Source organism: Anguilla rostrata, chromosome 14 (assembly GCF_018555375.3).
Source record: "Anguilla rostrata isolate EN2019 chromosome 14, ASM1855537v3, whole genome shotgun sequence".
Classification (NCBI taxonomy): Eukaryota; Metazoa; Chordata; class Actinopteri; order Anguilliformes; family Anguillidae; genus Anguilla; species Anguilla rostrata.
In genome coordinates this window covers 16,224,854-16,240,400 of record NC_057946.1, presented here as the reverse complement: position 1 = coordinate 16,240,400, position 15,547 = coordinate 16,224,854, and positions in this window count along the sequence as shown.

Here is a 15,547-nt window from a genome sequence, read left to right as displayed (position 1 = left end):
TATTGCAGCACTTTTGTATCTTATAGACAGTGCTGGCAGCAACTGAATACTCATTACAATGACAAACTGCTCTAATATATGGGTGAGGGTGCTGTACTTGGGTTTTTTCCACTGAAATGGGGATTTATTTGGCAGGCTAACTTGCTAACAAATAAGTGGTGGGAGATTATCCTGGGCTACTCACATGTAGTTTGATGAGTTTCACTGCAGTGGGGGCTGAATTTTCACAGCTTATGTGCTATATGTCATCAAATTAATTAGCATTCGGGAAAGTAAAGTAAGCTCTTATTATCACCGTGTCAACAGCATGCAAGATGGTCTCCATGGTGCACCTGAAAATATTGGCACCACTGCTGTAGAAATTCAGATTTAAGTGCAACCAATGTATTACACTTGAGCCTGGAAAACCTCCAATAGACCGCAGCTGGATCATTCATCTCGCCCCCAGAGAGTCAGCAAAAGCCTTGCACGCCACTGTCATCATGTTTTATTTATTCAACTGTAGCGGATCAACCTGTGTATGTTGACACAAGCCTTTCATCAAATGGCTGCTAAACGAAGGCTGTTGATATTTGGTGAGGGTTGCTGCGTTGTTTCTGTCCATAGATATCAGGAAGGGAAAGGCTGCACAGTACTTATTGAGGGGTGGTGAAAAATCATGTACTGTATAGCCTGGGTTGGAGCAGTAGGAGTCGAGCAGAAGCACGTGTAGACCTGAATTGTACAGTTGAAACATCAAAAAATGAAATGAAATGATAAAAAAAGGACATTACACCGATGTGTTAGCTGTGTTTCATTATAGTCTTCATTATTCACAGTAATACTAAAACAAATTTGAGAACAGGAGCGTACATCCTGAGCATCTGGTCTATTTTCATTCCCACAAAACATCCTGTAGACTTGGGGCTTCCCACTGTGACGTGAGCCTCTACAGCAAGAGAGAGGAGGTGCAGGAGATGAAAAAGTGTGTAAATTACCAGCTCATTAAATATAAAGAAGCTCTGAGAGCAATTGCAGATCTGCCAAGGGTATAAAGAGTGGCCCAGGCTTCCACTGCCCCACTTCAATGAGCCCAGCAAATCAGCCATAAAACCTCACCTGCAGCCTGCACCCGTGACCACATTACTCTGTAGCTGACTAAACCCTGTGTGACAAGAGACAGAATCCCCGCAAGAACTGCAACTTTGACACGAGCATAAGTCACTTTGCAAGAGATATAGATCTTATTGGGAGAAATTATTCAGACCTAATTATTTGTGTGGCAGACACCCCATCCATTTAACCCCGTGCATGTTTGTAAGGCCACAACAGAAAGTGTAGATCTGAGGCATGGGGAGTGTAAAAATATAAATTTAGAGAAAAATATGCAAATTGACAGACTCAAAGAAATATTGAGTGAAAATACACACCGGACACATAAACCCTTCAGGAAAAAGAATTGTAAATGCATTACTAAAGTAAAAAATATGTCTAATTGCCTCTATGCATTCCTTCCTTCAAAGACTATCGACACTATGTGTTTGCTCTTTGGACTAGTTTAACAGAGTGGGAAAGTAGGGATGCTTAGAGAAGCATCATTCGACAAGACAGAAATACAGTTTAATCCTAAATCAGACAATAACTGAGAAACATGCTTGTGTTTAAATTGAAAAGCTTTATAGCTATTGTTCTATTATAAGTGATCCTTTTAGAGAACCAAAGTATGTGTGTATGGTATACAGGAATATGTCAAATCTGTCATGGAAGGAATGTTGAATTGGAATCATTGCTTGACATATGATCTGAACAAATTATATTTATCCCCTTTTCTTTGGACTTCTTGGCTGATATTTAAATGCATTGACATTAGATGGACAGAGGCCCTGGCTGTGCAATCTGTGTCCAAGTCTGAAAAATAAAGTGATTAAAAAAGAAATCTTGATGTCTAAATATAAAGATAGAGTACATATGCCTGTTAAGTCTGCCCTCAAGTCCTAGAAGCCTGAACTTTCTGACACACATGATATACACAGAAAGTAGTTAGAAAGACAATAACAGAAAACTCATGATCTTATCAAATCGAATTGGCTGTGTACACAGTTCCAGGGGGGAAATTTTTTCCCTCGTGTCTAAAAACATTTAGTTTTTCTGAAAAGGTTGAAGTTTTTCCTTCTCAGTGCTAAAAGAGATGGGTCAATAAAGTGACACTGTTTTGCAATAACATCAATTGAATTGTGTTTACACTATATACTATCAAGCACCATGTTAATTCATTCTGTTACACGTGAGGTCAAACAGGAAGTCCTGTGCAGAAGCATCAATCCCTAATGAAGTTAATACAAGTTACACTAAAAGGTAAGATCTACCTACTTACACTTACTAGCTTTGAAAAATGAAATTACAGAAAATAAATTCTGATTTATTGGCCATATATATATATATATATATATATATATATAATATATATATATATATATATATATATATATATATAGAGAGAGAGAGAGAGAGAGAGAGAGAGATACCATAAGCTGTCAGCTGAGTAGTGTTACATTTACATTTTAGGTATTTAGGAGATTCTCTTTTCCAGAACAGCTTCCACAGCATACGTACAATTCATTTACGTGGCTGAATATTTTACTGAAGCAATTCAGGCTAAGTACTTTGCTCAAGGATACAATGACATAGCTCATATTTGACCTTATCCACTCACCATTGAACTTTGAAAATGTGTTGCTTTTGTGAAATCAAAGTCAATAACTGCAACCTTTTCATGTTTCATACTAGTTACAATCCATGTTCTTGCACCTATTTACTTTTATTACATTCTAAAGAAAGTTCATCTGATAATTTTACAGTTGAGGGTACGCTGTATTTTAAAATTTAGTTCATTTATTAACGTAAACAGATAAACAGGCAGTACATTAGTAATAATATAAGGTCATATAAATGAATGTACAGGTGAGATAACAATTCTAGAGGGGACTTTAAACAAACAAATTATTTATGAACTGGATGTACATATGAAATTAATTAGAATTTAAAAAATGAAAATCTGATTGCACACTTGCATTTTTTTCCTGAGCAAATTATATATATTTCATATGTATATACGGTGCAGAATAAGTGGCAGGCTATTAACCTAGCATTAGTTTTTTCATATTTTATTTCTCTCTGCCTTCAATAGTGAAGATAATGTAAAGTACCTGTAGTATCTACTCCTGTCTAAATATAAATTGTTCATGTCCAGCTGATGAGCTATTCCCGTAATTCTTCAGCCGCTAAAACCATGAAAGGCAGCACCATGTGTCCTTGGGTAACTGCCTAATAGAAGCTGGTTGGTCGGGATTTTCCTTTTTTTTTTTATTCTGAATTTCTCTGTAATGCCTCCTATTACTTTTATTTTGCTTAAAAAGTTACTCGCTACAATATAATATTGAGCTAATAAAGAAATACCATGTGGCTCTTCCAGAATTTCCATTTCATTGCAAAATATACTGCATAACTCCAATTTAACAAGAAAGTCTCAAAATAAGATGATTGGGAGATCTCAGAAGCTGGTCTCTCTGTAAATCCTGTTAAATGTTATTGATGCACTGCTAGGAAATGGAGGCCTGGTCAGAAATAGAATACAACTCAAAGGCAGTACTGCTCCATAATCTCCCTGTAAAATGTGAACATTTAATCCCCAACCCCAACAAACATTTCTGAGCAGGACTCTTCAAGGATATGTTTAGCACCATAAGACAAAATTGAAAGGCAGATTTGCGAAGACTGACAGATACAAAATGCTGCATAATGTGTTTGCCAAGTTTCTACAGTATAATAGTGCAATGTATTAATGGAATCATACTATAAAGTAAGAATAAAAATCATTAATTGTTAAGAGAATGAATACAGTATAAAATTTCATTAGATGAAGTGAAGTATAATTAGTATGCAAGATATTTATAAAACAAATCTAAAGAGCAGACATTAATCATTGCTAGCCTTTGTCAATACTCACCCAGTAGTCCTCCAAGGAACAGTAGACTGTTGTTGAAATGCCTGTAGGTGTATTAAACTGAACTTTTATTTGAAGCCAGACAAGGCAAAAGCAATATGTAAGCGCCTGCACTTTATTAGCGCTGTGTTAAGAGGCAAACAGAAAACCAAAAGTTCTCATGGTAAATCTAGTCTAAACCACTGTAAAATCATATTGAGTAAATCATAAGCATTGAAGGGTAAAGGGAACTGCCACCGAGTAGTACTGTATCACATGTAAGATGGGCTGCATTTTGAAGAATTGTAAAAACTTCAGACAGTCTGCATTCTGGTAGCAAATACACAGGGTGAAGTGATTTTAAAACAGAGGATGAAACGCACATCGTTTATTTAGGCTCTGCAAGAGGGCAGGAAAGAGGCATTGGCCACACAATGTCATGCAATTAGTTAATAGTTTCATGGCAACTAGTCATGCATTTTCCATCCCTGTTGCCTATCTCCATTATTACTGCAAGCATGAATGCTTTTGCCTTGGGTGAAGTCCCAGACCCAAAAGAAAGAAAAGAAAGCAGCTGTGTTTGTTGAGCATAATAACCAAACATCAGCTTGGAGCTGTTGTGCAGAGAGCAGCAGGGCTATGGAGAGTGGGTTAGTGGAGGTGGGGCAGAGTCAAAGGCTGGTGGTTGAAAGGTCATGCAGGGACATGCGGTGAATTGAAGACACCAGCTGCCAGTACAGGAGGGTTTTCTTTATCTCTCCTCTCCCTCAAGCCACAAGCCATATTTAATTCTGGTGAGTAGATGTGACAAACACCTGCTGCCTGGGCTCAGGATATTTGGGCCACTCTACCTTTTTGTTACCTGCAGTGTCATAGGCAGTGTCCCAGCAGTGGGCTAACCACATAAAAGACCTTATTTAGCCAGACTGTGTGGGCCTGGTTAAGATAGGGAGACCCTGTCTGAGGCCCAGACACCCTGTTCTTCTGTCATGTCCTTAAATGGTATATTGCATCATTCAAAGCACTAGTTTGCTAACTAGAGACAACATTTATGCATGTAAATTAAGATCTCATATATTCTCTTACTCTAATGGTGTATTCACACAGCGACCAACTCGTCAACCGAATTGCCAGAAGTCCATTCATTCTCTACGCAGCTGAGTGACGCCCGGTAACGCAAGGAACTGGGTGACCGAGCAACGAAAGTTGCCCACAGTTTAACTTTTTGCGGGCATCGCCCAGCAAATTTGGCTAACAGTCAATCAGAGTTTCGGGCTTCCTACTTCTCCAACCGATATGATACCATTTTACGAATTATTGTTCCGCTCAGTGAGGAAAAATCGACGAACAACTTATCATTATGGTACAATTACTCCTGGTAACTTATGTAACATTTTTAAAAAAGAGTACAGGGACAAGCCTCTTAATATGACACTTGGATGGCAGTTTTCAACTTGCTTCCTGGCTAGTTAGTGAGGGAGATAGAGAGATTGCTACCTAGGCAGCTAACTAGTGAGAGAGATATGGAGATCACTAGCCAGCTAGTGAGAGGGATAGTGAGGTCGCTACCTAGGCAGCTAACTAGTGAGAGAGATATGGAGCGATCACTAGCCAGCTAGTGAGAGGGATAGAGAGGTTGCTAGCTAGGCTAACTAGAGAGAGATATAGAGAGATATATGGCTAGCGAGATAGCAATAACAAATATTTATCAGTGTCTGACATAACTATAGAAACAAAAGGAGATGATATGTGGCTATATGGCAAATATACATCTTTGATGACGCCGTTATTTCTCTTCAATAATATGTAGTTGCACAAGGCCACTTATTATATTAAGTATATTATTACACGTCTAGCAAGCACCACTACCTTTTGCTCAGAATTATAACCTGCGGCTGCCAATAGAAAGTGTTTCTGTGTAATATTACTTTTACAACTGCGTAATGCTACAAACAATCACCATTTCAACATTTTAGCAGTCTTCATCTGAACTCACTGCATCTGTTGAAGACTGCAATCATTTGTAGGGAACTATCATGATGCATAATGTCGAATGCCTACCATAAGTCAAGAGTATTCTGTTCGGCCTCATGCATTGCAATTTTACTACCCTAAAGATATACAAAACACCTTTTTGACAAATACAGTATTTCAAACTTTTAACAAGAAAACACTGAAATCTACATGACAAACATTGAAAAACCTGTTAATCTTGTAAAAATATCTGTCGGTGTACGCTAGCTGAGGCAGTTTTATTTTCACAATGCTCGCACAGTGATAGCGCACAAGTACTCAATATATATGTGTATACACGTGACAATCCAAAATCAGCACACTCTGTAAACTGCCTGATAAAGGAATCTGTGTTGTGAATCACGTTTGTGTTGTTCTTTAACACCCCCACTAAGTTGGCCTTTTCCTTCAAGTATCATGCTAGTGTATGTTGCCTTGCACAGTCGTTTTTTTGGTAACTATGCTTTTATTATTGTGTGAAATTGTTGTTGAGTTAAAAAAAGAAAAAAAATATGTGTGAGACTAATCAATTAATACTCAAATGTACAAGATTTGGAATGAATGTGTGACAATTCAATACACTCTGCTAACTGCTTTAAAAGAAACCACGTAGTCATGTTCTTCTTAAACACATGTATCTATTGATGCAGCCTCTACGATGGACTCTTTCTTTAAGTATCATGTCGACCACTTTCACAGCTTTAAGTTGACAACATATGTGATGAACTAATATTAAAATATATGGAGCCCCTAAAGAGACATGGGTGAAAAAAAACATGAAAATACTTCTCATTGTCAGATATCTGTCTCTTGTTAGCCAGCTTGCTAGCAAGATAGATCAATATCTAGTTAACGAAAGAGCTATATAGATCTATATCTATCCATCTATCTGGACACTCTGTTAGAACAGGTACCAGCAGCTCTTGGGTGACAGAGATGTTCTTTAATTGGGAAAGGGATCTGAAAAGACTGCTGTCTGGCTTTGAGTTGCATGCCAGGCCAAACATACCTGAGATTACCAATATTCCAGGGAAGATTTTACAGTTTAAGACTGTGAAAATATTTGTTTTTATTACTTTAGAGAGAATTGCCAGCTTTGTTTGAAAGTTACACACTACAGAGCTCTTAAGGATCTGCCTGAATCCCCTTGGAGAGGGACGCTACATGTGCAAGATCATTTAAGGCCTGCATAGAGGGCACTTCAAGGGCCTATGAAAAAGGGTTGGGACCGGCAGCTAAGAATTCTGCACACTGCAGTTGCAACAAATGCATATCTGGCAAGAGTACAAACTGGAACAGAATCATGTTGTTTTTGTTTTGAGAATAAACTGTGTTTCATTTCTTTCTTTATTTTGTCACAGGTTGAAACCTCTCTTTAACTTCCTGCAAAACACATTTAATGGTTTGCCCACTGTTTTCTGAAACTGTTTATTTTTGGTGTGAAGTACTCCAGGGCTAGAAAGCATAGGTGCACGCTTGTAAACTTTCGGACTGGACAGGCAGAATTGCCTATTTTGATGAGCCTATGCTATGTGATCTATCTATACTACATTTCCAAAAGTATGTGGACACCCTTTCTATTTAGTGGTTTCAGCTATTTCAGCCACGCCTGTTGCTAAAAGGTGCATAAAATCAAGCATACAGCTATGCAATCGCCATTGACAATCATTGGCTGTAGAATGGGTCATACTGAAGAGCTCAAGTGACATTCAATGTGGCACAGTCACAGGATACCACCTTTCCGACAAGTCAGTTCATCAAATTTCTGCCCTGCTAGAGCTACCCCAGTCAACTGTAAGTGCTGCTATTGTGAAGAGGAAACATATAGGAGCAACACAGCTCAATCGTGAAGCAGTAGTCCACACAAGCTCACAGAACAGGGCCACTGAGTGCTGAGGCATGTAGCGAGTAAAAAGCATTGGTCCTCATGACACTTCCATGAACTGGAAACAACACCAACACAAGAACTGTTCGCTAAGAGCTTTATGAAATGGGTTTCCATGAGTGAGCAGCCATACACTAGACTAAGATCACCATGCTCAATGCCAAGCATCGGCTGGATCACCCTGCCACTGGACTCTGGAGCACTGGAAATGCTTCTCTGAAGTGATGAATCACGCTTAACTATCTGGCAGCATAGTGGGTTTGGCGGAATGCATAGTTTGCTCCTGTGTGTGAAAAAGGAATGACTCACTGTGGCCGTTCACAATAGTCTAGCTATCCCTTTTGCTAACTAACATATACACAGGAGTAAATAAACACATATTGTGTATTTATGTACCCTCATGTGTAACAGTGTAGTCGTGTGTGTGTGTGTGTGTGTGTGTTTGTGTGTTGTAAAATGAGGATTTGATGAGTTAGTTAGCACCTAAGATGCGTTAGTTATCACCTAATATGTAAAACCTTAGAATTGAAAGAGGGTGTACTTTCTGTTTCACATAAATGTTTGTGGTGGAGAATCCAGAGTACTTATTGGGAGCGCAGTCTGACTGGCTTTGTGGTTACTGGTGGGAGAGCTGCTGTATGGTATCTGGCATGAATGAATATTTGGAAGGTGCTCATTTTGATATTGTACTGATATAGAGAAGTATGCACATAAATACAATCTAGAGAATATTTATTGAAATATGTAATATTTCACTAAGAGTATGGAATCTGTGAAAATATAGGGAATGGCTAGGTGTGATAAATTATTTTAGATAAAGTGCCACAAATGACACAAAGGCATCTTTAAGCATGATTATATCTAATTCTGGAAGAAAAAAAAAAGCCATTGCCATCACGGGGGTGTGAAAAGACAACTCAACATTAATTTATTCTCACACCCATTTCTGCAGATGACATTTTTAGAAATACTCTCACATAACATCACCTAGATGACTTCCACACCTCTATTTTGGAGAGTAAAGCAGCAGTGAAAATGAGGCATATCTGCCATCTCTGTAATATTAATGGCATTACTATTCTCTCTAATAGATAAATAAATAATTAAATATAATGGCACAGCTCCCTCAGCTGTGCTAGCACAACCGTGCTTGGTGAGATGTCCATTTTCAGCTCTCCACATTCAACAGAAACTGAGGTAATAGGAATGGCACGGCACCAGAATAGCAACTGAGCAGTTTCATTTTGCAGTCTCATTTTTCATGGCTCAGGTGTAAGTTTTATTGGCAGATCTGAACCTTGCTCCATTATTACAAACACGTAGCGCAGTGTTCTGTTTGGAAAACACTTTAAAGCCTTTTTAACAGCTCCCACGAGTTAGTCAAATCTGGGTAAATGGCTTGTCTGTGCCATCTGTTGACTCATCTGTGACCGCAGACACGCTGCAAGTGGACTTGACCAGTTCCTTCATAATTTCTTTTTGTTCCTCAGCGGCCTACAGCACGTACCTCTGCAAAAAGGTTGTTTTGCAGAGGGAATTGACCCACCAGTGCCCCACACGCTTACTGATGAATATGCATAACTTTAGGTTGTCCAGTTTTTCTAGTGGAAGGTTGCATCAGGCGAATTATGGATGACGTCCACTTATGAAAGCTCCCGTGCCCTGCTGACAGATGATTCCTCCATGTTGTTGGTCTCTGTACAATGTTGCTAATGTTACTCTATTGTTTTGTGTGTGCATGAATAAATAGCATAACTTTGACAGTACAGGCCAAAAGTATCAGGCCATCTGTGGGTTTTTTTTATTTTATTTTTTTACTTTAGGTGGAGAAGGATTAAGTTAGTTTAAGCACATTTATTGAAACAGAAACCAAAGTGCAAACATTTTTCAATTTCTACCGACAATAACACAAAAAGATTACTTTTACTCGCACATCTAGCTTCCTAGCAGAAAAGATATTACTAAAATATTGCATTCCTAGTTAGTGAGGCTTTGTCTACAATGGTAATATTGTTATTGCCTTCTGAAATAACATATTTTCTTGGTATTCCTATGTCAATGGACATGTTCTTCTTTATTGTGTTTTTTTATTATTTTGATGTGTGTTATAGGTTATAAGCAAATCTCCCTGGTATCACTCCCTGATTATCTATTCTCAAGCTGAGCTGATTTTAAACTGCAGGTTGATTCATGAATGTAACCCCTGCAGCTGTTGAGGGATTACTGTAGTTCAATGTGATTTTCTTTCCAATCATAGTGCAAAGATTGACCTAGTATATATTGTGAATGACCTCATAATATCTGCTGACTCAGGATCTCTTACAGTTCATATCCTATTGGATCTTAGTGCCATATTTGATCCTGTAAACCATCTGAACAGTAAGTCTGGGGACATTTTCAAACCTAGTCCACTGTGATTAATGTTCTGGTCCAATTTCTTTATCTTTTTTCAAATTAGGAGTTTTTTGTGTTGGGCTTGGATAATTCTTATGAAACTGAATTTGCTTTAAAATGAATTCAATTTTAATTGCTTAATTCACTTGCTGATACATGCAGACCAGAATTATGCTCCATTGCTTTCACATTTCGACTTTTGACTTGTACTCAGGTTGTTTGCCATTCACCAGAAGCAGAAACTCCCTGGGAAATATACAGATTTGTATTCTCCACAAGTATGAGCTGTGCTCTTGATTTTCCTATGCTAAAAACATGCTGTTTTCACAAATGGATACAGCAGAAATTGAATGTGTTTGGAGTGTGATGCGTATACCTATTGAACACACCGTTCTTTTCTAAATTATTTATTAGTGATATCTGGAGAACCTTCCCCACCTGAAGTGAAAACAAATGCATGGCATTAACCATCACATCTCATTGAAACTGAACATCTTTGCTTTCATATTAAAAACATTTTTTGGGGAACTGATTTTTTTTTTTTTTTTCAAATGCACCAACCTCTTCCCCACAGCAAAAATGTAACAGTTATGTAGCAACAATCACATGATCAAATAAGCTATTAAAAAAAGTAGGTACTATGAATAGTACATCCTTTGACGGGTTTAGGGTGGAGTTGAAGAATTTAAAGGAAGAATTCAGTTCACTTTGCTGTGACCCTGTGAAGCTGCTGGAAAAAGTGCCCATGTGAGGGAGATGGCTAATTTATCTCTGAGGTTCCAGAACAAAAAAACAAAACAAACAAAAAAAAAAAAACCTGTGGAAAAGCAGGGGAAGAGATTCCGCGATTGCAGATGAGGGGGATGAAAATGTGATCACGGACCGGGTGGGTGGGGGGATGAGATTGCGATCACAGACACTATCATTGGTGTGACGCATGGATCTTTATTCATATATAATTGTTTTCCTTCCCCTACAAGAGGTGCCGGATACATGGAAATGGGTCCCGGACAGTCCTAATCTGAGAGGTCCTGAATCCTGTTCCCACAGGATCCGGCATGGATTAAGCACTGCGGGTGGATAGGGACTGCAGGGTCTCTTCAGCCATCATTTGTAAGGGGAATGATTAATTGCTTTGGCTAAGGCACTACTGCTACTTTGATAACCCCGTGGAAGCTTTAATGGTCACAGTGAGTAAGAATAATGTTTTTTTTTTCTTCTTACTTTTAAACATTGTTTCATATGTAGGACAGCACCATCTACTGCATATTGCCCCATAACTGCAATGCAGGGACCCCCTGCTGGCCCGCCAACATCACTTATACAATTAACCTGTTCAGTCACTTCTGTCTACCATCCAATAACCAGCCAAGCCCAACATCTGTTAACTGCAGCTGTTTAGCATGAGCAGGCTAAAGGTTTCTAGGGCTGCTGGCAAATAACAGGCACTAGTTTGTAACCATCAACAGCTCTAAATCTGTCACAGCTGTAGTCACTCAGGGAGCCCCTCAGAGCTCAGCTCTTATTTATATGCTACCTCTAGGGCAGATCATATGAAACTATGGATTTAGCTTCCATTACTATGCAGACAATACACAGATTTATGTTAGCTGTAAATCTTTCACCAATCCCCCAGCCTCTAAAATTTTTGATTGTCTGCATAAGATTAAGTCTGAATGCGACAAAACTTTTTGAAACTTAACTGTGGAATATCAGTAGTTTGCTTAGCTGGTTGTTAGCCCCAGTTATACAAGGCTTGTGATTGTAGCACTAAAAATTATGGTTTTAAGGCTGTTATCATGTAGGGCTCACATGTAATTATGGTGTAGGGTGGGGGGCTGGTGGATGGTAGAGTTTAGAGAACTATAATAAGCTATTTGGGGGTTAGTAACAGCCACAGCATGGGGTTCAAATAAAGATATGGATAAATGAGATAAGGAGTGAACAGAAAATGTCTAGCAGGAAACAAGCGGCCCAGATCCACCTTCCTTGCCAGATTGTTGGGAAGTGTGGGAGAAGGAGAAGTTGAGGGCCACTGGGGTTGCAGTGTTGTCTGGGATGATGCATGTTTCACCGAAGGCAAGATTGCATGGAGAGCAGGGAGGTGTAGGATGAAGTACTGTAGGCCTTGCAGACAGCCAACTACCAGCCAACTGCAAAATTGTGGGGTACAGCTTGATGGAAAGGGTTCTGTGCTGTATAGTGCAGCAGTGGGTACATCACTACTGTTACTCAAAAAACTATAAACACAAATGTCTGTTTTATCTTGGTCAGTAGTGACAAACCTTGGGTCACGACCCAAGTTTGGATCATGGGAGATATCTATTGTGTCCTGAAATCATTATGAGTAGGCTAACATATTTTACACTAAACATTGCATTTATTTTCGAGTGGGTGACCCATGTCATTCTGACTCTGCTGCATGGTGCCAATTAACCTAACTGCTTATGATAATTGTCCTTTATGCTCATGCTTAGTTAGTAAGTTCAGTTGGCCAGCCAAACATAGCTCTTGGGTGATGTGTAATTGGACGTGGTATCGTGCAGGCTAAAGCAGCAATGCAATTAGCCCTGTGTGAAAAAATGTGTTAATATTCCTTAATGTTGTTCTGTGTTTGTAAAAATAAATACTCAATAGAAAAAATTTAACTAGTTAAAATGCTATTCAACCTCAAATTCACTAAAGGTTCTACATTGCCTGAACGTAGAATGACATGAATTTCCATGTGTTCAGTCAACCTTTCTACCTGCCTACCTCACGAAAACCCTCACCAGAGAACACTGGGCAACAAAACCACGAGTATGTGTTAAATATGAAAACAACTTGTGCACAATTTAGAGAATCTCTTTTTTTGTTGCTGTAATATGGTACATTACATGTAGGTGAACTTTGGTGATGAGTATGTAAAATAATCCATGTGAATCAGCAGTCAGGCCTCTGACTAAACTCACATTTGAGGTGACATGGTCAAGCATCTATTTTGTCAAGATTCCAATGTAGCTATGTTTATTGAAAATTACTATATACATTTGAATTCAAGCAGCATTCCATGTGACTAACAGCATGTCAAACATTCATTGAGGAAAACAATAACTCCATCAACACAAATTATTTAGCTGTGTTTGTATAAAAATGATATTGTGCCTATTAATCGTTACAGTATACAATAACCTCTTCAAAGATCTTCTGCCTGTTAATAGTTATACAATAACCTCCTCAGTGTTCTGTGACAGGACAGGTTTCCAGGCACCCAGAAGTGGTAGTGAATAGTGCTTACAAGCGAGTGATCCTTTTGTTGGCACAACCCATCAAATTTTCACCACAAAAGAATAGTCAATGTGGTTTATTAGATGAGCTATGGACTCCTTTCTCTGTGTGCCAAGCAATCAGCAACCTTATTTTCAGCAACCATTTTCTGACATACTATCTTGAAGAAACCCCTTTTACAATCTAACTATGACTGTCTTCCTCAGTCAGTCATCATCCATTTCTCTGTCATATTATAATATGGTCTATGTCAAAGCTCTATCATGTCGATAGAGGATGATGTCATAAACCCATGGTTTTATAACATTTTGTCTCGTTCAGTTCCTTCAGGGTTAATCAGCAAGTCTAAATAGTCCAAAAGAGCCCAAACTATAATAATGAAACAAGAAAGGTTGCTTGCCTTCTGCAACAGTCTGTTGGCTATGTATGCTAGTGGTCACAATAGCATGCATTGCACTTTTTGCATTTATGCAAACAAGCATGTGCTGTGTTTTTGGCTTGCCATTTACATCTCTAACCTTCAGTTTTAATGGATGCTTTGCCTGTCCCTGTATATAATGCAACAAGAGGAAACTACCTTCCTAATAATCAAACATTTTAATTATTCATTGCTATTTTCAGCTTCATCATACTCAGTTCAAAGTTTTACAAATATGTTTACTGGCAAAATTGACAAATGAAAGCACATAAACATGTCACAAATTACAGAATGCACAGAATAGATAGATCTTGAGGTGCACAATAAACTAATTTGTTGGAATGGCAGTACTAGAATGTAGGCATTGCCTGTATGCAACATGAGGTATTATTTTTCATTGTAATGCCAGAACCACAGGCAGTCAGAAGGAATTCAAACTAGCCCACCCGCACTCCCTGTCAGCGGAGGATTTCATTGCAAATTGATCTGCCCCATTTACAATGTCCCTGCCTCAGCTGTGACAGAGTGTTAATAAATCACAGCAATCAAAGAAAGATATGGGAACGGCCATGTTATAAATCTGGGTGCTCATATATCTGCTCATCCAAATGCCAAAGTCTGTGCTCAGGCTCAACCCCCCCCCAACACACACACACACCACTGTCGTTCACCCTCTCCCTTTATTTATTTATTACCTCTGTACAACAAGGCACTTTGTAACAGTGTAAATTGTGCGGACCATGAACCGGTTACCCATATCAAGGCATATTGCCCTTCTCTCATATACCATAAACTAAAACTAGATTCCCTCTGTTCCCTTCATACAGGTAGGCAAAAATTCAAACAGCATACATGGAATATAATATGGGCAAGTTCAAAATATGTTTTATTTATTGGACTCCTGAGTGGTGCATCCTGTTATAGCAGTAGTGACTAGTACAGAAACGTACATGGCAGAGATTGTGCTCTGCCTCACTGCTCAAGAATGAATCCGCTAGCTGAATGGGCACCCATGGCATAAGCAGAGACATTGTGCAGCACTGTGGGCTAACAGATATCCAGAGGTTGAACTCAACCAGCCCACCATGTCTACCACGACAGTTACCGGGAAGTAGCATTTGTGTCCACCACTGGAAGCAACAGAAGCTGCAAATCTGTTACATTTACCTATGCCTTGTTATAGATGTTTTGTGTGCGATTCCGAATTGAGTGCCCTTTCCTTGTTGTTGAGCTTGGACAATGCCATCATATGCCCAAGATGGATGTACAGGCCATACTATATCCCAGTCCATCTCACAAGTTAAAGACAAATTTATGGCATGACTGTTACAATATCATCTTCTTCTTTGTCAGACAGTCAAACTTCCCAATCTATAGTGTTCTTTAGCAACTATAGTAGATGGTCCTCCCAAGACCATCAGCTTTAAACTTCATTAATTGGTTGGAAATGCACAACAGTTGGCATATCAATGTGCAGGTCTATGCCAGGCTTGGTAATGTCCCGCAGGGCGGCCTACATAAAACCCTGATTCATTATTGGACTTGGCACCCATGCTGCTGATGCAAGTCCACCTGAGGAGTCACTGACACCCCCTCATTCTGCTGCCTC